Here is a 23,877-nt window from a genome sequence, read left to right as displayed (position 1 = left end):
TCTTAAACCATAAGGTAATATCTGGGATGGGAGTTTTGCATGGTGGAAAGATATTGGTTCCCTGATCAGAGCACTGTGCTAGACCTGTATTGATTATTTTGAAAATTCTTGAACTTCAGAGTAAGAATAAACTTCTGTCTTTATTACTAGGGTTGGTATTTCTGATCTTTGCACTGATCCTAGAAAATGCAGTACTTTGTTTCAGTTAGCCTTGGTTACTGTTTATTGCTTATGCCTCTTTAAGGTGAAAGTGATAGAAAACTCAATTCAAACTGGCTTAAACAATAGGAAAAAAAAATATTGGCTTACAAAACTGCAAAGGCTGAGGTAGCCAGGATCCAGGCAAAATTCAATCAGCATTTCAAACAATGTCACTAGAGACCAATTTTTTCTCCCATCCACACTTCTACATTTCAACTTCACTTTCAGTTTCTGTGTGTGATTGTCTTTTGTCTCAGGAACTTCCTATGAACTCGTGAGAATGGCTGCAACAGTTTAAGACCTTACATTTCATGCCACACCTCCTCACTGAGGGAAGACGAAGGATCTCCTGCAGTAGTCTCCAAAGAAAAGAAGACGCTTCCCTCCCTCTTTTCCTTCCTTCCTTCCTTCCTTCCTTCCTTCCTTCCTTCCTTCCTTCCTCCCTCCCTCCCTCCCTCCCTCCCTCCCTCCCTCTCTCTCTCATCCCTGTCAACCCCACTGAATAATAAGAACAACAAACCTCAGGAAATGTATCTTTATATTTCATTGGTTCTAACAAGCTTACAGGCCTATCCCTGAGCCAATTACTGTGGACAAGGGTTTAGAAATATTTATTGATTTCTATTAATCACACTCTACTCCTGAGACTGGAAAGTAGGTCATTCCCACACAAACTATGCACCTTAGAGTAGGTGAGGTGGTTCCCCACAGCAGAAGGTGGATTTATTTACCTATAAAATAGGAATAGGAGTATTTATCCTGCCTGGGAAGGTTGATATGATGATTAAATCCAGTAACTCAAATGAAGGTGTTTTGAAAATTATGAATTACTACATAAATATGAGATACTATTTTTGGTATTAGAGTGCATTGCTCTCTTTATTTTTTACCATTGAACTTTTTCAGAGTGTGAGGCACTGCTTTAAGAGCATCAGTAACCTACAATTCTATAGGCTTCCTCAATTTTTCAGGGCAAACATTTATGATATTATAATTTAATCCTTTCAACTGCAACTGAAAACATCTCTTCCATTTACTCTGATTGTAGTTTTCATAACTATAATAATGGTATGGCCTTTCTCTCCCATTAAAGTTTTAGATGTACTTCACTAAGTCAAACTTTTTGGGATAAGAATGTAGCCAGAAAATAAGAGTGAGCAAGGGGCACTGCCCTCTATTCTTTTCCCCCTTTCCTGCCCAGACTATTCATTTAAGATAAAGGTGTAGTTCTACCATACATGGAATTAAAATTCTTCAAAGACTTCCCAACACTTTGGAGGTAAATCCAAGCATGGCTCAGGTGGCCCTGTGTCCTGGGGCTCTGGCTACCACTCCACATTCATCTCCCATCTCTCTCTCCCTGCTCTCTTTTCTAAGGTCTTATTGAATTTCTCCAGGATTTTCATCTGCACCACAGTCTCTCTGTGGGCCAGAACGTTGTCTTAATGTTCCTTTGTACCTGTAAAACTCATAACAACCCTACACACTTGCCACTGATTGCACTACCCACCGATTTGTTAATCCTCATACTTGTAGTCCAGCTTAAATATCATTTTCTCAAGTCAGCTTTCTCTCTGGAGCTGTAGACCTAAATGGGTCTCCCATCTGGCCCACAAGTATATTATGCTTCTGCTTTCACAATGCTGATAGTCATTTGTTTAATTCTTATGACTCCTAATATTTTCCTAAAACTCTGAGTTCAGGGAGCATGTATTTTTCAGCAATGTATCCTCAAAGAATAGTACAATGCCCAAAACATAATGACAATAAATGCACATGTATTGAATCAGCCTATTAATCAATGAATTAACGAAGCCTTAAAGAATTTATTCCTTGAAATGAAAATTGCAGAACACTACATAATAAAATGTAATATCATAAATGGCCACATACTAACAGAAAAATGAATAGAAACTTTGATAAAGATTTTAGAGTATGAGGAGTATTTGAGCATTAAGTTATAGTTCTGACACCTTCAGCTTGATGTGCTGTGTTTACATTTGTGACCTTCACCTTTTAGAATTTGAACATGTTACAATTTGTTTGATTTCATGATGGTCTCATCTTTTAAAATGATATTTTTCTAATACAAGAGATTGAGGATTATTTCTTCTTTTGATAACATTTATCAGCATTCCCTGAGAAAACTGATAACTCCCTGGGTTCAAAAAGCTCAGCACTGATATTCACTCAGCGAAATCTTAAGATATCTATAATCCAGCAAACCGAATCCAGCCCTGGGAGGTGTGGATCCACGTCTTGGTTCTTTGATCTTATACCTCTACAGGGAAGTATGGCCAAGAGATAAAGGTGGGGCTGCAGGAACAAGTAGCCCAGAGCGGATCATAAAAGAAGTCTGGGCTATTAACATATCTTGAAGTTGTCATTAATTTCAGTTCAAAATAAGACAGTTTTTCTTTGTCAAAGTTTTGCTTTTAAAATGGGGTTTAAAGGTTTCTAATCCTAGGACAGAAATTCAACCATGATGGATCGATGTTTTGAAAAACCATAATGAGACAATCTGAATAGTAAGTTGACTCAGGCTAATCCTTCAAGAGTCTATTGTGACCCCTTAAATCTACTTTATAAGAGGAGCATTTTGAGTTGATTTAGTGAGATAGCTAAAACTTAATTAGTTATCAAATAACTACCTAATGGACCCTTTTTGAGATATAAGGTTGAGCCACAGCTCTAGCTGATATGCAATTAATTTTAAATTTTATAAGTCATAAATGGTAATCACAGCCCTACGAATCAACTTAGGTAGGAAGATGCTATTTAGATGTTGCACTGACACTAAGACACCTAAAGCAGGTTAATTAGGTGGCAATTAGTAAGAAGAGTGTTAATTACCATACTAGTCTTATATTATGCAAATGAAATTACATTTTAATTAACATTTAAGAAACCAAAAAATTCAAAATGTATAGGCACAAACTGAGGGTTGATGGGGGGAGGGGGAGGGTGGGTGATGGATATTGAGGAGGGCACCTTTTGGGATGAGCACTGGGTGTTGTATGGAAACCAATTTGACAATAAATTTCATATATTGAAAAAAAATTCCTAATAACAATAAAAAAATGTATAGGCAATAATAGCAATGGTCATGTTTCACAGAAGCCAAAGAAATACTCTCCTGAGTGGGAGATTTTGACCTTGCTCTCAGTTCAGTAAGGTTATGATCACTCTCATTTCTGTGCATGGATTTAGAAGTGCAGTCCCATATTTTAGAGTTGACACCTGCCATACCAAAGGTAATTTATAACAGTATATGCTAGGATTATGTATGAAAGAAGAAACTCGTGGTTCATTTAATTCCTTCTCTCCCTTAACACCAGAGGAAACTAGGACTGAGAAAGCATAAACAACTTGGCTAAATTCAAATGGTTAATTGGGGGAAAATCGGGATAAATATTTCAAGATACTGATATGATGGAGCATTACTTGCTATAATAGAATAGTATAAGTTTTAAGAGTTTGTGGAGTTAGACCTATCTTGATTTTTCACTTACTAGCTGTTATGACATTGGGCAAGTTACTTAATTTCTCTAAGCTTAAATTCCCTAACCTGTAAAATGAGGTTGAGTACTTCATCATTCATTTGGAAGTATTTATTGAAATAAGCTACACAGTTTGGCTCAGTGACTAGCACACTGTGAACACTTTCAAATCATTAGCTATTGTTATTAGCACTGGTTTCATAAAAAAAAAAAAAATAAGTTGGTCTAATATGAGGAACTCAGAAAACTAATCCTTTTCCCTTCCAGGAAGTCATATTGCTCAAAATTCTCTTATTAAAGATCATTATTTTTTTACTTTTGGTTAAATGCAATGGAAGCAATGACACTTAACCTTTTTTCTAGCTAATACCTTAGTGGGAATTAAAGTTCTAGTGATAACTGAAGACAGAGGGTCCAGTGACTTCAGACTGCTAGGATAAGTGACTCAGAGGCAAAGAAAAATGGGAAAAGGAGAAAGCTAGAAAAGAAATAGGACAGAAAGTAAATGTTACTGTCTTTATCATTTTGCCAAGAATGTCTCACTGGGAAAATCTAGGTTGAAAGCTTGCCTCTAAAGGTATAACCATTGACATAGGAATTATTGGGTTCGATGGTTTTGTTTTCAAGCTGTGTAAGTATACACAAGGATAGATAGTGATTTTTGGTTATTTTGACCACTATAAATTACTTGGCTAAAATCATACACAGTTTAGGCAAAGGGAATTAGGTTGGTCATGCTTCTGGTTTTGCCTGAATTATCAGTATAAATGCAGTTTCCACTGCTGGCAGGGGTCTGATGCATTATAAAGAACTTTGCCCATGAGTGAAAGTGACAGAGGAGAAATGAGCAGCTGAGGCTTTGCAGTGTTTTTTTCTGCACATGTAGGAAACTGGCCATTTGAAAATCTTGTAAAAACTGTGACTTACATGATTGTAACAATGGATTAGGTTCAAGAAGGGAATGAGGGAACTTGGCACAGGAACTCCTTAAAGAGAGCAGCACAATTTGAACAATGCATGTATAACTGCATTTTCCCTTGACATTGACATTGCTCAAGGCCAAATAAAACTGGAGGTTTTAAATGTGGTTGCTTCCCTCAATTTATTCCACCTTTCAGCTTCCTTCAAATCCCACCACTTACCCTCTGTTATTCTGCAAATTCTTCAAGTGTATCTCATGCCACCTTCCTTTCTAGCACACTGTATCACATATTCAACAACTTCCCTGATTGAAACACCCGAAAGATACTATGGTGTTCCCTGCTTCCTGATACTTTTCTCCTGTGTAATCCTCTCACCTGTAGTGTGGACAGGATCCGTGATTTGCTTCTTACCGATAGGATATGGCAAATCACTTCTGTGATTATGTTAACCATCATTGTAACATTTGTTTGTTAGAAGTCTCTTTCCTTTGCTGGCTTGAAGTAAGTGGCCATGTAGGGGAGATCCATGAGGCAGACAACTGAGGGCAGTCTCCAGGCAAAAACTAGCTAAGAAGTGAGGTCAGCTTCCAATTTACAACCAACAAGAAACTGAAGCTCTCAGTTCTGTTTACGCAAGACCTGAATCTTGCCAATGGCTGTAGGAGCTGAGAAGTAGATGTTTCCCCAGATAAGCCTTCAGATGAGAACTAGCCCTAGTTGACACATTGGTTGCAGCACTGTAGGGGACCTAGCTAAACTAACTTTCTCATGACCTACAAAAATTGTGAGATAGTACATGTGTGTTGTTTTAATCTACTGTCTGTGATAATATTGTTATGCAGCCATACATAACTAACAAAGTGATACTGAGTAAATCATTATAAAAATTACAGTTTATAATGCATTGCTGAGCTGACATAAAAATAAGAAACCCAAAGACCTGAAAAACAAAGTGGAAATAAGAACCTTAGGAGATAAACTATCCTTAAAGCCAGATTTCACTGTAAGAAGTTATTTTATACCCTAAAAATGTTAAGTTTTGCTTTGACTGTTGCACTGGGCGTTGAGAGAAAACAAAACAAAACAAAAAATGTAGGATTATGCCACTTAGAGAAATATAATAGGACACCCTTGGGAGTAGGGGGGAGAAACTAGCAACATCTGCTATGTTAAAAGAAGAATAAAAAAGAAATAAGAAAAACAAGGATGCAATAGGAAAATTGCTTTTCTCAAACTTGGAATTTAGTGGAATGAAAACAAACAATCTCTTCTAAGAATTCATAAACACAAGTCTGTATCACATAGGTTTTAGGTTTACTTTTATGGCCTGAAAAGTCTGAAATAGACAATGTAATTTATGCAATATAGGTAGTACTACAGGAGATTGTCAGAAGTAAATGTTAATCCTGAATTAAACTTTTTTTTTTACATTTATTTATTTTTTGAGAGACATAGAGAGACAGAGCACAAGTTGGGGAGGGGCAGAGAGAGAAGGAGACAAAGAATCCGAAGCAGGCTCCAGGCTCTGAGCTGTCAGCACAGAGCCCGACACTGGGCTCGAACTCAAACCGTGAGATCTTGACCTGAGCCAAAGTCGGATGCTTAACCGACTGAGCCACCCAGGCACCCCTATTAATCCTGAATTTAAGTCTAAGCATTAAGGAATTCCAATAGATAAAATTCCAAAGGAAATGAACAGTCACAATTTAAAAATTAAAAAAATCATACGAGGAAATGAAATATAGTGAGGAAGAGCCAGAGAAACAATTACAATACAAATAGGAATACAAAAGCTTCAGATATAAATATTTTTTAGTTATAGATGTTAAGTAATGATTAATAGAGTTGTAAGACAACAGAAGAACTTGAAAATATGAACAGAGAACAAAAAAATAAACAAATATATTTGAAAAATAACAAAATTGACTTTCTAGGAGTGAACCACATTAAACACATTAGATGAAGAGAGAATTCATGAACTACAAAATAGGTCTAAAGATACATTCACAATGCAATCTAGTGAAAAGAAAAAAAAATATGAGAGTTTAGTGATCTAGAGAATAGAATTGGGTACATATTATATAAAAATAGTGGTATGCAATTAAAACTACTTTAGGGCTGCCTGAGTGGCTCAGTCAGTTAAACAACCAACTCTTGATTTTGGCTCAGGTTATGATCTCACAGCTCTGAGGTCGAGCCTTATGTTAGGCTCTGTGCTGGGCATGGAGCCTGCTTAAGATTCTCTCTCCCTATCTCTCTCTGCCCCTCCCGTGCTTGTGCTCTCTCTCTCTCTCTCTCTCTCTCTCTCTCTATCTCTCTCTCTCTCTCAAAAGAAAAAGAAAAGAGAGAAAGAAAAGAAAAAAAGCCGCTCTGGAAAACAGTGTGGAGGTTCCTCAGCAAATTAAACATAGAGCCACCCTATGACCCAGCAAGAGCACTGCTAGGAATTTACCCAAGGGATACAGGAGTACTGATGCATAGGGGCACTTGTACCCCGATGTTTATAACAGCACTTTCAACAATAGCCAAATTATGGAAAGAGCCTAAATGTCCATCAACTGACAAATGAATAAAGAAGATGTAGCTTATATACACAAAGGAATACTACTTGGCAATGAAAAAGAATGAAATCTGACCATTTGTAGCAACGTGGATGGAACTGGAGAGTGTTATGCTAAGTGAAATAAGTCACACAGAGAGGGACAGATACCATATGTTTTCACTCCTATGTGGATCCTGAGAAACTTGACAGAAGACCATGGGGGAGGGGAAGGGGAAAAAAAGAGAGGGAAGGAGGCAAACCATAAGAGACTCCTAAAGACTGAGAATAAACTGAGAGTTGATGGGGGGTGGTAGGGAGGGGAAAGAGGGTGATGGGCATTGAGGAGGGCACTGGTTGGGATGAGCACTGGGTATTATGTGGAAACCAATTTCACAATATATTTCATATTTTTAAAAAAAGAAAAGAAAAAAACTAAAACACAAAATAAACTTTAAAAAACTACTTTAGAAACATTATGGCCTTAAACCTTAACTTATAGACAAAAAGTGTTTCAAAATTTATAAAATGATCATCTAGTATATGAAGTTTTAAAAATTACTTCACAGAAGACAGGAAATAGTAAAGATTAGAGCAGAAATCAATGCCATTGAAACCAAAACTAAAACCAAAACCAAAACAAAAACTGTAAAACAGATCAATGAAACCAGAAGCTGGTCCTTTGAAAGAATTAACAAAATTGATAAACCCCTAGCCAGTTTGATCAAAAAGAAAAAGGAAAGGACCCAAATAAATAAAATCAAGAATGAAAGAGGAGAGATCACAACCAACACAGCAGAAAAAAAAAAACAAAACAAAAAACCCAGTAATAAGAGAATATTATGACCAATTATATGCCAACAAAATGGGCATTCTGGAAGAAATGGACAAATTCCTAGAAACATATACACTAACAAAACTGAAGAACAAATAGAAAATTTGATCAGACCCAAAATCATTAAAGAAATTGAATTAGTAATCAAAAATCTCCCAAAAAACAAGAGTCCAGGGCCAGATGGCTTTCCAGGGGAATTCTACTAAACATTTAAGGAAGAGTTAACACCTATTCTCTTGAAGCTGCTCCAAAAAAATAGAAATGGAAGGAAAACCTCCAAACTCTTTCTATGAAGCCAGCATTACCTTGATTCCAAAACCAGACAAAGACCCCACTAAAAAGGAGAACTATTGGCCAATTTCCCTGATGAACATGGATGCAAAAATCCTCAACAAGGTATTAGCCAACTAGACCCAACAATGCATTAAAAAAAATTACTCACCACAACCAAGTGGGATTTATACCTGGGATGCAGGGCTGGTTCAATATCTGCAAACAATCAATGTGATTCATCACATCAATAAAAGAGAGGACAAGAACCACATGATCCTCTCAATAGATGCAGAGAAAACATTTGACAAAATACAACATCTTTTCTTGATAAAAACCCTCAAGAAAGTAGGGATAGAAGGATCATTCCTTGAGATCATAAAAGACATATATGAAAGACCCAATTCTAATATCGTCCTCAATGGGGAAAACTGAGAGCTTTCACCCTGAAGTCAGGAACAAGACAGGGATGTCCACTCTCACCAGTGTTATTCAACATAATATTGGAAGTCTTAGCCTCAGCAATCAGATAACACAAAGAAAGAAAAGGCATCCAAATCGGACAGGAGGAGGTGAAACTTTCACTATTCACAGATGACATGATTCTCTATATGGAAAACCTAAAAGATTCCACCAAAAAACTGCTAGACCTTATCCATGAATTCAGCAAAGTTGCAGGATATAAAATCAATGCACAGAAATCGGTTGCATTCCTATACACCAACAATGAAGCAACAGAAAGAGAAATCAAGGAATTGGTCCCCTTTACAATTGCACCAAAAACCATAAAATACCTAAGAATAAATGTAACCAAAGAGGTGAAAAATCTATACACTGAAAACTGTAGAAAGCTTATGAAAGAAATCGAAAAATTTGTAAAAATATTGCATGCTCCTGGATAGGAGGAACAAATATTGTTAAAATGTCAATACTACACAAAGCAATCTATGTATTAAATGCAATCCCTATCAAAATAATACCACCGTTCTTCACGGAGCTAGAACAAACAATCCTAAAATTTGTATGGAACCAAAAAAGACCCCAATAGCCAAAGCAATCCTTAAAAAGAACCAAAGCTGGAGGCTTCACAATTCCAGACTTCAAGCTGTATTACAAAGCTGTAATCATCAAAACAGTATGGTACTGGCACAAGAACAGACACTCAGATTGATCGAACAGAATAGAGCACCCAGAAATGGACGCACAAACATCTGGCCAACTAATCTTTGACAAAGTAGGAAAGAATATCCAATGGAGAAAAGACAGTCTCTTCAGCAAATTGTGGTGGGAAAACCGGACAGTGACATGCAGAAAAATGAACCTAGACCACTTTCTTACACCATACACAAAAACAAACTCAAAATGGATGAAAGACCTCAATGTAAGAGAGGAAGCCATCGAAATCCTCGAGGAGAAAGCAGGCAAAAACCTCCTTGGCCTTGGCTGCAGCAACTTCTTACTCAACACATCTCTGGAGGCAAGGGAAACAAAAGCAAAAATGAACTATTGGAACCTCATCAAAATAAAAAGCTTCTGCACAGCAAAGGAAACAATCAGCAAAACTAAAAGGCAACCTGTGGAATGGGAGAAGATATTTGCAAATGACGTGCCAGATAAAGGGTTAGTATCCAAAATCTATAAAGAACTTACAAACTGAACTCCAAATAAGCAAATAACCCAGTGAAGAAATGGGGAAAAGATATGGATAGACACTTTTCCAAAGAAGACATCCAGATTGCCAACCGGTACATGAAAAAATGCTCAACATCACTCATCATCAGGGAAATACAAATCAAAACCACAAGGAGATACCCCTTCACACCTGCCAGAATGGCTACCATTAACAACTCATGCAACAACAGAAGTTGGTGAGAATGCGGAGAAAGAAGATCTCTTTTTCACTGCTGGTGGGAATGCAAACTGGTGCAACCACTCTGGAAAACAGTATGGAGGTTCCTTCAAATAGTTAAAAATAGAACCACCCTACGACCTAGCAATTGCACTACTAGGCATTTATCCAAGGGATACAGGTATGCTTTTTCGAAGGGGCACATGTACCCCCATGTTTATAGCAGCACTGTCAACAATAGCCAAACTATGGACAGAGCCCAAATGTCCATCGATGGATGAATGGATAAAGAAGATGTGGTATATATATGCAATGGAGTATTACTCGGCAATCAAAAAGAATGAAATCTTGCCATTTGCAATTACTTGGATGGAACTAGAGTGTACTATGCTAAGTGAAATTAGTCAGAGAAAGACAAATATCACATGACTTCACTTATATGAGGACTTTCAGAAACAAAACAGATGAATATAAGGGAAGTGAAGCAAAAATAATATAAAAACAGGGAGATGGACAAAAACATGAGACTCTTAAATATGGAGAATAAACAGAGGGTTACTGTAGGGGTTGTGGGAGGGGGGATGGCCTAAATGTAAGGGGCATTAAGGAATCTACTCCCGAAATCATTGTTGTACTATATGCTATCTAACTTGGATGTAAGTTAAATAAATAAATAAAAATTAAAAAAAACAAAAAAACTACTTCAAAATAAATCCAAAGAACATAACAGGAAAGAAAGATCAAAGTTAAAAATTAATGGCATAAAAAATAAGCATAGAAAGGACAAAAAATCTAAAAGTAGGTTGTCTTTAAGAGATAATAAGCTTGATGTTGACAAAATTAATAACCTGAGCACTGGCAAATTCCACTTAGATATATTCTTTAGAAAAAAGTATTGCATCTCATATGCCTATACCTTAGGAAAAAATCTTGCAGATGTTATCAGGTGTCATGTATAAATAATGTCTATAGCAGCAGTGTCAATAAAACCATAAAAACTTGAGGGGCATCTGGGTGGCTCAGTTGATTAAGCATCCAACTTTGGCTCAGGTAATGATCTCATGGTTCATGAGTTTGAGTCCTGTGTTGGGATTTGTGCTGATAGCTTGGAGCCTGGAGCCTGCTTCAGATTCTGTGTCTCCTCCTCTCTCTGCCCCTCCCATGCTTGTGCTCTCTCTGTCTCTCAAATACAGATAATAAAACATTTTTAAAAATTAAAAAAAAAACATGAAATAATTAAAATTACCACCAATGGTAGAATGAATAATTAGAGTATTTATTCAATGGAAAAATGAATGGACTGCTTAGTACATGCATCAGCCTGGCTTAACCTTAAAAAAGATGTTCATGCATAAATTTTAAACAATGTTGAGCAAAAGAAGCATATCTCAGAGTAATATAGTAAGAGATTTAAAGAGAAGCAAAAATAGAGTAAACTAAATAATATATTGGTTAAGAATACCTACAGAAATGTTAAAACCTGTTAAAAGGAGTGTGAAAATGGTTAACAGAAAACTCATGATTGTGGTCGACTCTGGGAGATGGGGTAGGGGAAATACACAGGAAGCTGTAAGGTACAAATAATGTTCTGTCTCTTAATCTGGATAGTCAGAACCAGATGGTCAGCTTTAAAATAATCAGACATATTTTAAACCTCTTTTGTAAGTGCAATAGATGTAAAATTTTTGGAAAGTTGTACTGTAACTGTATCTACTACCGCTTGGGACAGGTTACACTCTTACCTTCATGATCCTTTCTCTTGTACTTTCTAAGTATTCAGCTCTCTGAGAATGTAATTGGAGAGAAGTTTTGATATAATTCCAGGTACTTTGATGAGATGCCTATCTCTGGGCATTGTTGTCATTTCCCAGGAACTGATGTACTGAGGTGGATGAGCACCAAAGGTGCCTTGTAGATCTTGTTATTTTCCTATTCCTATAGCAGTGTTCTCCGAACAATATTCAAAGAATATCTTTCTCCCCTACTTACCTATACTCATCCCCTCTGAATATCCAACAGTGTTGCTTTGCCCAGTGAGATTTAGTAAAAATAACACCTGTATTTTGTGTTAACATCCTCTCCCTAGAATTAAACCCAGAATCCATGGGGTGCACCAGAGGAAATATTTCAGTGCAAAGAACTGAATTTACTCTGATTCCCCTTGACATCAGAAACATTTGTCCTTAACTGGACCATGCCTCTGTGCTTCACTCCCTTCTTCCTTGTGTTACTTTTTATTCTAGGGGATTTTAGTCTCCAAGAGGCACTTTCTTCTTCCATCAAAAATGTCCAAGGAATGGAGCACCTGAGTGGCTCAGTTGGTTAAGCATCTGACTTCAGGTCAGATCATGATCTCATGGTTCTTGAGTTCAGGCCCACATCTAGCTCTGTGCTGACAGCTCGCAGCCTGGAGCCTGCTTCAGATTCTTTGTTTCCCTTTCTCCTTACCCCTCCCCCACTCGTGCTGTGCCTCTGTCTCTCTCTCAAAAATAAGTAAACGTTAAATTTTTTTTTTTTTTTTTTACATGTCTAAGGGTGCCTGGGTGGCTCAGTCAGTTAACTGTCCGACTTCAGCTCAAGTCATGATCTCATGGTTCATGGGTTCTAGCCTCGCATCAGGCTCTGTGCTGACAGCTCAGAGCCTGGAACCTGCTTCAGAGTCTGTGTCTCCCTCTCTCTCTGCCCCTACCCATTCATGCTCTGTCTCTCTCAAAAATAAATGAAACATAAAAAATGTAGGAAAAAAATGTTCAGAGCTTTCTAAATGTTGGAGAATGAATCTTTTGTTAAAAACAGAAACCTGAAATATTTGCAAAATACCTTGACCCATTATTTTCAGTATTAGAACATCAAAAATGTTCCAAACATCAAAGAATAGGGAATTAGTGAAATTAATTATGGAATATTCACATAATAGAGTTTCCACATTAATATTGGGTAGGAAAATTTAAGTAAATTAGAATATGTCAGTCACACAGATTTAAGTGTAAGTACAGTTTTTATAGTATGAAATCCCATTTGTAAGGTTGTGTGGGTATATATGTGTACAGGTGTGTGTGTACATGTTTGAAAGAATGTACACAGAGATATTAACAATGGTTATTTCTGGGTAGTAGAATTATGGGAGATAATTACTTTCTATTAAAGCATAATACTTAATTTGTTATTTGATCTTTAATTTTTCTTATAACAGTAACATTTCTTAAAGATATTAAAAGTTGAGTTGTAACTCCTACAATCTAATTTATGTATTTGGCTTTAATAAACACGTAACAATTAATGCTGGTTTAAGTATAGTTCTTATATCTGACCATTTTTATTAAATGGATGAGAATAGTTGAAAGAAAAATAGATAAGGTTTAAAAGGTTTAAAAGAATATCTAATTTTGGTGTTGCTCAACATAAAAAAGATATTTTTCACTATTTAATTAAAAAACAAATAAAGACCCAGTGCAAACACTGAGATTAGAATGACAGCATCATTTTTACTTTTTCTCATATAAAGACAGGAAATCATAGCACAAAAGTATTTTACTGATTATGTAAATAACATTGATAATAAGGTGTTTTTGCCATTATCAAATATATGCAAAACTCCCCACAAAAACAAACCAGTAAATTGGAATTAAGCAAATCTCCTGTTTATCAGCCTTCCCTAACCAAGACAATGTATATTATTAATATTGCTTTTTATGTTTTTCCTTCATTCTTATTTTTTTTTCATTTTATTCTAGCAAGATCTTAATCAAGTCAAATATAGAAAATAAGATTCTAAAGAAAAACCACGATTGCAAACTCACACCCAATCACACTGTTCTCAGGTCGAGTGGATCTATGGAGAAATTGAAAAACCTGCAGCTATACTCAGACACATTTTGCCATTGTGCGAGAATAGAAGGTGCCAAATTAAAATAGAGGGGAAAAAAACCCAGAATTTTAGAGCTTTGAGATGTGAATTCAAGTAAATATCTACATTTTGTAGTAGTATATTAGATGCTTGAGCCAAGCAGGTGACATGTGTCCCATGATCTAGGACAAGCCCTGCCAGAATTTCCTATTAAACTGTCAGTCACCATACACTAGATGTCAAAGAGGACGAACCTGCACATTTTGTTTCCTAATTTGTTATTCCCCAGAATCATAGCACAAAATGTGCTCCCAAACATGTGTGTCTAGTAATCATAATAAAAAATAACTTAATTTGTCAATATGTAAGTAAATACATCAGAGGAACGCATACAATTAGGGAAATAAAGCTTTGGCTCCACCAAGTATAAATATATAAGCATTAAAGCATAAATGAATAAAAATAAATAATACTGTTCTCAGTGTCTCTTGACAGTGCAAATCATAAACTGAAATTAATTTAGTTAATAAGATATGCCCTCCTTTTAATTACCTGTTTTTAGGAAAGATGTTTTTAAAAAGAGCAAGCTGTAAGATAATTCACTTTGGATCACAGTCAATAGTTGTACAGACAAGTCATTCCATATTTACTAAGCCACTAGAAAAAGTCTTCTTCTTATCAGCCACTGTGCTATATACTAGATACAAAATGGCTAGAAAAATAGAGAGGGTCCTTGTCCTCTAGTGTAGCAGGGAAGGCAAAATATTTCCAAATCAGTTAAAGTCTGCAATAAGTGTACATAGCAGGGTGAGATCTTTTTCTTCCTCAGTTGACTCTTTCTTTTACATTCCCATTTTCACTGCTCCTCAACTCAGTCATTTTTTTTTATTTGTGAGAGAATATATTCATAAACTAGAAAAAGAACACAAAGTAATGGCATAAATATTAGGAAAGGAAACATTTCTCTTACAAATGATTCCCTCTAAAAATTTTGGACAAACTAGAACCTCTTCCTACAACCAAACCAAGGAGCTGCTGCTGTCTTATCTCTCTGGGGACAGAAGCACAGAAAAAGGTGGGTACATAAAAGATAGTATTTTGACGGGGTGGAAGCAAGGGAAAGGAGACCTTAGAATGGGACTCAGAGATACCCAGCTACAGTGTGGGCAATACAGTGAATCATCTTTGTACATTCTCTGGTTTCCATGCAATGTTATATTACAACATTGTTTCTTGGTTTTGTATCAAACATTGGAGCATACCCAAAGGCATCAAAAGCCTAATCAGAAAGTAAATAGCTAAGACTTAAATTAGTGGGTTTTAGCTAGAGAAGTCAGGGAGTGTCCTTTGAGGAAGGGGTGTTTCAGCTAAGACCCGAAAATAGGAAGATTTCATTAGACAACTAGCAGTGAGTTTTCTTTTGCAAAAGCTAGAAGTGACAGAGAAGGACAAGTTGAAAAACTAAAAAATGTTGGGAGTTAGGGAGATGGGCATAAGTTGTGGTCACTGAGTCAGATAGGGACAAGACCATACAGTGCCTTGAGGACTACATTCAGGACTTTATTCTTTACCCTGAAAACAATGGGAAGCCTTTGGAGATTGCACGAAGGGATGGGCCAAGATCATTGAAACAATAAATGAATATGATCATTCCACTACAGATGAAGATAACTACAGAGGGAGCTATTTGTAGAAACAGGTAGGCAAAGCAGAAGGCTATAGCATTGTCCAAGAGAGGTAATAGCCACTTGTTGGCAGTAGAGATGAAGAAAAGTAGACTCAAGAGGTTTTTTGGAGGTTACTTTGACCCAAATGAATTTGGGATATGGAGCATAAGAGAAAGGGAGGATTTGAAGATGATTCATCACTCCTGGCATGTGTATTTCGATGAATGCTGGTGCCATTGGGTAAGATGGGGAAAATGAGGCCAGAATAGATTTGACAGGAGATCTTCAAGACAAACTTAAATACACTGAGTTGAGATGCCTTTGACATAAGATACCCAAATACAAGTGTTGACTCTGAAGTAGAACAGTCAGGTCAAGGTTTATAGGTACAAAATTAAGATGTTTGAGATCAGTTTGAGATCTGGGACTTGGCTGTTGTCCAGGCAGCACCTGCATAGGCTGATGCGCAGACACCGAGTAAGAGGCCAATGGAAGAATAATGTAAGAGTTTCAATAGGTTCTGCTCACTCTCCTTACCTCTGCCGTCTCCCTACAACTTCCATAACATCCTCCCTAAGCATTAAGGATTATTTGAACAGGGTTGTTTGAGACTTATAAGGCATTATTTAAAATAATAATAATAACAATTCATCCATGAAATCATCTAAAGTTAGAGGCAGAGCACATTTGCTAAATCAAAAAACAGGATCAAGTACATGTGAGAAATTCAGTTAAGGACTACAGATAGATAAAAAGATATGATAAAAGCAAACATTTGGTTAGTCCTTCTTTGTAAGTCCCACTGTTCTGAGTATTTTATATGTAATAACTCATTTAGTCCTCAAAACTCATGAGGTAAGTAGAATTGTTCTCTTCATTTCACGGATGAGAAAATAGAGGAATAGGGTGTCTCTGTAACTTGGTCAGTTGTTCAATAGCAGATCTGATATGTGAAACCAAGCAGATTGCCTTTGGAACCCATACTTGCAATCACTGTACTATCATGTAAAATAAGACTTGATGTGTCTAATGATCTAGCTAAGAATATTATACAGAAAAAAATATAAAGGGCACAATGAATTGGAAAGCACCTAATTACTTAGATCTCGGAAGCTCAGGAGACTCATCACATGTACTGAAGCTTAAATTCTCAAATGACTAAGGATTTATCAGTCAGAATAGGCTAAGATAAGCTGCAATAGTAATCAACTCCAAAATATCAGCCACTTAACAAAGCAAATGTTTTTTTTTATTATTAACAGTACATCTCCAACATGAGCATGCAGAGTTCATGTATTCATTGACGTAATCCAGAAAACCAGGCAGGCAGTGGCTACATCTTGACGTGGGTTTCCAGTCTCTCAGAAAGGTAATAGTAAGTGCAAAATCATGCATAAGCTTTTAAAACAGACACGTAGGGGCTCCTGGGTGGCTCAGTCGGTTGAATGTTTGACTTTAGCTCAGGTCATGATCTCATGGTTCACAAGTTCGAGCCTGGCATCAGACTCTATACTGAGAGCTCAGAGCCTGGAGTCTGCTTCAGATTCCATGTCTCCCTCTCTCTCTCTGCCCCTCCCCCACTCAGGCTGTGTCTTTTTCTTTCTCATAAATAAATAAAAACATTAAAAAAAATTTTAAACAGATGCTTAAAACAGACAAACATCACTGTAAATTCTATCACATTTTGGTGGCCAAAGCCAGTTATATGGCCACACTTAACTTCACAGGGAATGGACAAGTAAGATAAATGATGTATTTGTCAATGTCCATATAGACTGCATCATTGGATTCACTATAAATTCTCATGACAGTGTCTCCCATTGCCAGATAACCCACAGTTAAAGGAGAAGATAGTGATTCCCATGCATAGTATTTCCTTCCTTGTTTCCTTCTGTTGAACTCACTTCCAGCCATAGCACTTGAACAGAATATATCAGAGAACTATCACCTGGTTTGGTGCCACTGGAAGTCCAGAACATTCATTATAAAAGAAAAAAGTACTCCAAGATGTAATATCGAATATCAATTCGAAGACAAAAATAAACAGAGAGATAGAAGCAAAAATGAATGTATTAAAATGCAGAAAACAGTAATTAATGTATCTAAAAGATGCTTCTAACTGCCAGTGACAAGACTTATTTTACTGTTGCCATGGTCCTTAGGAAGTATTAGAGTAGATTTAGTAGGAGGAGAAGCCCAGCCTGATTCTAAACTTTATAACAGAAAAGTTGTATTATGCTACCATACCACTTCTCTATACTTTTCAAATCAGAGACATTGAAGGAAAGAGTCCTTCCAAACTCTTATTATCCAAGGACACCAGAGTGCACACAGATCAGAGTTTTACTGACCATTATAGCCTGTGGATCCTTTGCCATCCAGTACCAAGAGGTCCGCAAATAACCATGAGATAACGTAATTGCTACTTTGCAACTAGGAGAAAGGTTGAGTAAGACTGAGAAAGTGAAGCTTATAATTAAGCATTTTTCAGTAAAGAAGTTTTGGCTTCTTACTCCAGTGTAAAGGGCTATGCTAACATTTTATGTAAAATTTTGTATTGAAGTCTATCTGAATATTTAGTTACAATAATAATACTAATATAAACAAACTTGTGACAATTGTAAAGAGAAACAAATTATAAAAATAAAAGTAAAAAACAAAAATTCTGCTTTCTGTTTCCATATATAAGGAGCTTAGAAATTGCCATTCCACCCAAACAAATAAAATCCTAAACAAAATGAAAAATCAACAACCTTATTTTAGATCTGTAAAAAAAGTGAGGTCACTGGGCAAACCACTGTCCCACAAATTGGAGAGTTAGGCAGGCAATTACAGAGAATCCAACATACCTGAACAGAAACCTCCACTTACTTTTGTGTATTTTACCTCCAGGCCTCAATCATGTTCTCAAAGTAAATATGGGAGAAAAATCTTGGTGTGCTTCTGGAAGGGAGTGGAGGAGGAACAGAACCCTTTTAACATACACCAGAGCACTCTGTTCTTCTTAACAAGGAGAAACTCATTCATTCATTCATTCATTCTTTCAGGAGAAACTAATTAGCCACATCCTAACCTACTGGTGTTCTTATCAGACCCTAATGATCTAAGGGAAGGGCAACACCCAAATCCAGCCCACTCTAGCCATCCTATCCCAACTAAGGGGAGAAGGAGAAAAAAACTGAGAAGTTTGTAGTCCACAGGTAAAAATTCACTAAAAGATTGAGATTAATCATAGGTCTATAGAACATTTTCCCTCTCCCAGCAACTAACCACCGTATTGCTAAAGGCCTATTGATAGGAGAAAAAAAAGTATTTGACAAAATCCGACACCCATTCATGATAAAAAAAAAAACAAAAAAACAAAAAAAAACCTCTCAGTGAAATGGGAATAGAGAATTTCCTTTACTTAATAAAGAATATCTACAAAAACCTACAGTTAATATCATACTTCATTATGAAAAACTAGAAGTTTTCCAAATAAGATCAGGAACAAGGCTGGAATGTTTCTTCTCACTACTTATTTCAGTAGTGGACTGGAATTTCTACCTATTGCAATAAGAAAAGGAAATAAAAGATGGATACATTTAGAAGAAAGAAAACTGTCTTTGTTTACAGATGACATGAAGGTATGTAAAAAAATCCAAAAGATTGATGAAAAATCAATTTGTTCTGCAACAATTATACTAAGGTTGCAAGATATGAGGTTAATATACAAGTCAAACACTTTCTAAATAACAGCAAAGAACAAATAGAATTTGAAATTAAAGGTGCAATACTATTTACATTAACACCCCTCAAAATGAAATTTGAGGTATAAATTTAATAAAATATATGTAAGAATGGATCTGTCCCACAAATTGGAGAGTTAGACAGAAATTATAGAGACTCCCAACACACTTGAGCAGAAACCCCCACTCACTTTTGTGTGTTTTACCTCCAGGTATCAACCAGATTCTCAGAGTAAATAGATCTTATACATATTTTCTTAAATTTATGAAAGCATGGTTCTCAGGTTCACACAGTTCTCCCTGGGCAAGTGCAGCTGTGAGCAACACCACCTGCATAAAGTAAAGATTTTGCTAGGCTTTAAAAGATGCTTTTTTCCATTCTTACTTTGATTTTTTATTTGTTTCTGTTTTGTTTTGTTTTTTGTTTTTTTAATACTCTCTCTCCTAGTTCCATCCACCTATTCTGCAGACTCCGGCTACAAATCTACCTACCCACCCAGCAGAGACAAATAAATGATCTCAATTTCTTCACATTCCTAAGTATTTAGGGGGAAACTAGGTGAGGTGAAGGCCACTTTCCTGAAGACATCTGGAAGCAGGACAGGGCTCAGGCCTGTTTGAGGTTTATTCCTGCAGGACTATAGTGTTGCTTTGGAAGATGGTTCGACTTTGTTCTGAAGTAGTAAGACCTTGGTTTTAAATTAGAACAAAAGATCTCTAGATGGTATAGTTTTTTACTTAGAAAATGCTCAATATAAAACAGTGCAATCAGTATGGCAGTGTCTAAGTAGAAAATTCAATGAGCATGGCAATGTCTAAAGTGGAAAAGTGAAAAATCCATGTTCCTTCATCCAATCTCAACCCCATAGATAGCCACTGTCAACTCTTTGTTGTGTATCCTTCTAGATTTCCACCATCATATATAAGTAAACATAGTCCAAAAAAAGAAAATATGTATAGGATGTATTTGAGAAAAACTATAAGACGTTGATGAAAGAAAACAGAGAATTAAAAAAATCAAGAATTAGTTCATGTCTATGGATTTCAGTATTTTCAAGATACCAGTTCTTTCCAAATTGACCAATAGATACAATGCTATCCCAATCAAAATCTTAGCAAGTTATTTTGTGGATATTGACAAACTTATTCTAAAGTATTTCTACAAAGGCAAAAGACCCAGAATAGCCAACATAATACTGACGAGGGAGAACAAAGTTGCAGGACGGACGCTACTCAACTTTAAAACTTATTATTAAGTACACTAATCAAGGTAGTGTGATATTGGTAATGTCATAGAAAAATAGATTAATGAAACTTAATACAGACTCAGAAATATAGCCAACTGAACCTGACACGTATAGCCAACTGAACGCTGGAACATATGGACATCCACATGCAAAAAAAAAAAAAAAAAAAAAAAAAAAAAAAGAATTTAGATATAAAAAATTAAGTCAAAATGTATCATAGACCAAAATGTAAAACATAAAACCTAAAACTCCTAGAAGATAACATAGGAGAAAACCAAATGACCTTGACTATAGCATTGACTTTATAGACACAATGCTAAAGGTATATAAATAACTTTTAAATCTAGTATAGAATTTTTTAAAAAGTATTAAAATGAAATTATAAATGTATGTGCAATACAAAAAGATTATTTGTGCTATCAGTAACAAAAAAGGCATGTCAGAGATGTCAAGTATTGTAGTTCTTAGCGGTTTAAAACAGATTGTTATAAGTTTAAGATATCTTAAATAATTGCAGTAGTAATCACAAAGAAAGCATCTATAGAATATATACAAAGGTAAATAAGAAAGGAATAAAAACATATCACTACAAGAATCAATGAAATACAAAAGAAGACAGCAAGGGAGGAGAGAATGGACAAAAAAGCTATAAGACATACAGAAAGCAATTAACAAAATGTCAGTAGGAAGTCCTCTATCAGGAATTACTTAAAAAATATTTTTAATGTTTTATTTATTTTTGAGAGAGAGAGAAAGAAACAGAGCTCTGCCCTGGGGAGAGGCAGAGAGAGAGCCAGACACAGAATCCAAAGCAGGTTCCAGGCTCCAAGCTGTTAGCACAGATCCCGATGCAGGGCTCAAACCCATGAACTACGAGATCATGACCTGAGCTAAAGTCAGATTCAACCTACTGAGCCACCCTGGTGCCCCTATCTGGAATTACTTTAAACATAAATAGATTAAATGCACCAATTAAAAGACATAGATTGGCTGAATGAATTAAAAAGTAACAAATCCAACTATATGCTGTCTATAAGAGATTCACTTTAGATCTAAGGACATACATAGGCCTAAAAGAAAGGGTGAAAAAAATTATTTAATGAAAATAGGAACCTAAAGAGAGGATGAGTGACCATAGTTACAGTTGTATCAAAGTAGACATTAAGACAAAAACTCCCACAAGACTAAAATAAGGACATTATATGATGATAAATGAGTTAATTTACCAGGAAGAATAACAATTATAAATATTTATACACCTAATGTTAGAGTTCCCAAGTATATGAAGCAAACATTGACAAAACCGAAGGGAGAAATAGCAACACAATAATAAAAGGAGATTTCAATACTCCACTTGCATTTATGGATAGAAGAACCAGGTAGAATATTATAATATTCTAATATGCATAATATTATAGACCAATTGAACCTGAGAAATATACAGAACATTCTACTCAACAATAGCAGTATACAAATTATTTTCAAGTGCACATGGAACATTCTCCAAAATAGACCATATGTTAGGCCACAAAACAAATCCCAACAGATTTAAGAAAACAGAAATATTTCAAACTGTGTTCTCTGACCACAACAGGATGAAGTGAGAAATCAATAACAGAAGGAACAGAGGAATTCTCTTAAACAACCACTGGGTAAAAGAAAAAGTCGCAAAGGAATTTAAAAAATATATCAAGAAAATGGAAACAAAGGCACAACATACCAAAACTTATGGGATGCAATGAAAGAAATACTAAGAAGAAAGTTTATAGCAGTAAACACATTAAATAAACAAAAGGGGGTGCATGATGGCTGAATTGGTTGAGCATCTGACTTTGGCTCAGGTCATGATCTCACAGTTTGTGGGTTCGAGCCCTGCCTCAGTCTCTGTGCTGACAGCTCAGAGCCTGAAGCCTGCTTCAGATTCTGTGTCTCCGTCTCTCTGCCCCTCCCCTGCTCACACTCTGTCTCTCTCTCTCTCTCTCTCTCTCAAAAATAAATAAATAGGGGCACCTGGGTAGCTCAGTTGGTTAAGCTCCAACTTCAGCATAGGTCATGGTCTCACCCTTCTGGAGTTTGAGCCTCGTGTCAGGGTCTGTGCTGACCCTGTGCTGACCTGACAGCTCAGAGCCTGGAGCTTATTTCACATTCTGTCTCCCTCTTCCTTTCTGTCCCTCCCCCACTCATGCTCTGTCTCTCTCTTTCTCTCTCAAAAATAAAAATAAACATTTAAAAATAAATAAATAAATATTAAAAAAATTAAAAAAGAAGGTTTCCAATCAATAGTATAACTAAACTTGCACTTTAAAAAAGTATAAAATAAAGAAAGTAAACCCAGAGTTAGCAGAAAATAAAGCTTAGAGCAAAGATAAATTAAACAGAGAATAGAAAAACAATAGAAAAGTCAATGAAATTAAAAGTTGCTTTTTATAAAGATCAACAAAATTGAAAAAATCTTCCCTAGGCTAACAAAAACAAGAGTAAAGAGTAAAAAAAAAAAGAGAGAGAACAGTAAAATAACTAAAAATGGAAGTGAAAGAGGGAATATAACAACAAATGCCACAGAAATGAAAAGAATTATGAGACCAATATGAAAAGTATATGGCAATAAATTGGATACCTCAGAAGAAATGGATAAATTCCTAGGAACACAAGACTGAATCAGGAAGAAATAAAAACCTGAACAGACCTAAAACTATGGATATTGAAGCAGAAAAATAATGAAGTAGGAAAACACACACACACACACACACACACACACACACACACACACACTTCCAAGGAAGAAAAGTCCAGAACCAAATGGCTTCACTGGAGAATTTTATCAGACATCTAGAGAATAATTAATACTTGACCCCCCTCAAATTCTTCCAAAGAATTGAAGAGGAGATAACACACCCAAACTCATTTTATGAGGCTAGAATTACCCTGACCTCAAACCCAGGTGAAGATACATAAAAGAAAACCTCAGATCAATAGCCCTGAAGAATATTGATACAAAAACCTAAACAAAATACTAGAAAACTGAAATCAAAAGCACATTTAAAGGATCATACCCCATGACCAAGTGGGATTTATGCATGGAATACAGGGATATTTCAACATATTAAATAAATCCATGTAATATACCATAATAACAGAGTGAAGGAAAAAAGTCACATGACCATCACAATTGATGCAGAAAAGGCGTTTGACAAAATTCAGCTAACTTTCATGATAAAACCTCTCAATAAACTGGGTATAGGGGAATATACCTCAGTGCAATAAAGGCCAT

The 23,877-nt window shown here is 36.0% G+C and overlaps 1 long non-coding RNA gene across 1 annotated transcript in view; it reads left to right on the top strand.

Moving 5' to 3' along the window:
• Window positions 1-22,389, top strand: part of LOC131486196 (uncharacterized) — a 149,862-nt gene extending 127,473 nt beyond the window's left edge. Inside the window, exons 4-5 of the long non-coding RNA XR_009249229.1 lie at window positions 16,894-17,000; window positions 22,201-22,389. This is a non-coding gene — a long non-coding RNA (uncharacterized LOC131486196). The remainder of the gene's footprint in view (window positions 1-16,893; window positions 17,001-22,200) is intronic.
• The last annotated feature ends 1,488 nt before the right edge of the window (window positions 22,390-23,877 follow it).

Source organism: Neofelis nebulosa, chromosome 9, assembly GCF_028018385.1.
Source record: "Neofelis nebulosa isolate mNeoNeb1 chromosome 9, mNeoNeb1.pri, whole genome shotgun sequence".
Lineage (NCBI taxonomy): Eukaryota > Metazoa > Chordata > Mammalia > Carnivora > Felidae > Neofelis > Neofelis nebulosa.
This window is presented reverse-complemented; position numbering and strand designations above follow the sequence as displayed.